Here is a 2369-nt window from a genome sequence, read left to right on the forward strand (position 1 = left end):
TAAGCTTACGTTTAATAAATACTTGTTATTAACATGGTAATGCACACAACGCTGAGCATCAAGGATGACCTCAAAGGACTTCCAAAGGCCGAGCCAACTCAAGCAAGTATCCTGTGCGCTAAGTTGTTGCTAACCTTGGAGGCGCTACACATTCACTGGAGTGGCACGTTCCCTTTACACATTAGCGCTCAAGTTGCAACTTGAACGCTCGAGTTTACGCTAGAACACTTAAGACAGATCTGAGATTTGGGAATATTCGCATCTTCCAGTATAACATGTGGTATTAACTCTTCAGAAGTTCTACGTTGCAGCGAATATATATATATATATATATATATATATATATATATATATATATATATATATATATATATATATATATAAGTTGAACAGGTTGACGTAAGTTTCTCTTTATAGTATATATATATACATGTATATATATATATATATATATATATATATATATATATATATATATATATATATACACACATACATATATATAATATATATATATATATATATATATATATATATATATATATATATATATATATGTATGTATATACATACACATACATATATATATATATATATATATATATATATATATATATATATATATATATATATATATATATATATATATATATATATATATATATATGACAGATTACTTTAACGTTGTTACTGATCTGAAGTTATATTTTTTTTATTCATAACATCTTGTATAGTTATTTATTTCCTTATTTCCTTTCTTCACTTGGCTATTTTTCCCTTTTGTAGCATTTGGGCTTATAGCATCCTGCTTTTCTATCTAGGGTTGTAGCTTAGATGATGATAATAATAATAATAATAATAATAATAATAATAATAATAATAATAATAATAATAATTGTCCCAATTCTTGAATATCATCCGTGTGTTCGGTGTTCTTATTCTTAATTTATACTTCACTATTCCAGTGGCTTGTAGCAAAGATAATAATCATAATTATCATTACTTAGAATAAAACCACTTCATAGTATAATACTATTGGATAGTTTAATTCCACCAAAGAAATTTATTACGTGAAAAAAAACCACATACATTAAACACCTTTTCACCTCAATATAGACCCAGTCTCCCTCTTAGAACAGCTCTTACTATATACTATTATTAATTAGATTAAATAGTACATCATAACATAGTACTATTTGATAGTTTAATTCTCCCAAAGAAATTAATTATGTAAAAAAGCCACATACATTAAACACTTTTCCAGCTCAATAAAGATAGACTAAGTCTCCCTCTTCGAAACATCTCTTACTATATACTATTATTAATTAGAATAAATAGTACCTCATAACATAGAACTATTTGATAGTTTAATTCCCCCAAAGATATTTATTACGTGAAAAAAACCACATACATTAAACACTTTTACACCTCAAGATAGACCGAAGTCTCCCTCTCTTCGAAACAACTGGCACTATTCTTTCCTCCAAGGGGCGTTCTACATTTTCCGCAACAATAATTGCACTTTTTTTTCTACTCTCTTCCCTTCGAAATTCCCTCCTTCGCGGGCGATTTCTCAAAGCGACTGGATGATGGAAGGGGATACACTCTTCGAAGGAGTCAGCGTCTGTCTTCGTTTGCATCTTCTTCTTCTGGCGAGAAGATTTCCCCTCGGTTTCTCAAGACCCCGAATGAACGTGGATTGAAACTTGGAAATTCTGGCTGAAATTGTTTTCTAAATGGAAGCTATTTCGCAACTGTGAGATGTATATATCTAACGGGTTATTCGTGGTCTTTTGGGGGAGTTTTATTAATTTAAATGGTTATTCTCTTGTTTTTTATTGTAATCCTCCCGGTATTTCTAAAGTCTATTCATTTTACACCAAACTTATTTTGTTATTCATTGTTTATTTACAAATACAGTCTCATGTAGTCTTCTGTCTTCATGATGAGCGAGAGGGCTATGGCATCCTTTTAGAAACGTCCTTGACTCGCAATCCGTGGGTCGAGACTTCGAACTCCACTCAAACATGAGTTCTAGGTAGAGTCTACAACCTCACCGTCCTATTGAGCTAGGAAATAGCACAGGGTATTGGTAGCCTACAGGCCTACCTCCTAAGTTCTGAAACCTAACTGTTCTACTGATCTAGGAGGAACTTAGGTCTACCTGCTGAGTTACCAACAGTCATTGCCTGACATCCCCTGGTCCTGCAGTGAGTGGAGAGAGAGAGAGAGCTCCCTATAGAATGTAGTCCTAGACCTTGCTTCTATGGCTCAGGAGTTACCAATAAACCTTTGAGAAGAATAACCCTATGGAATTTGAATATCCTTATTCAATAAAAGTTTTTTATATGAAAACTTTCTTTATCACT

This window comes from Palaemon carinicauda, chromosome 4 (assembly GCF_036898095.1).
Source record: "Palaemon carinicauda isolate YSFRI2023 chromosome 4, ASM3689809v2, whole genome shotgun sequence".
Lineage (NCBI taxonomy): Eukaryota > Metazoa > Arthropoda > Malacostraca > Decapoda > Palaemonidae > Palaemon > Palaemon carinicauda.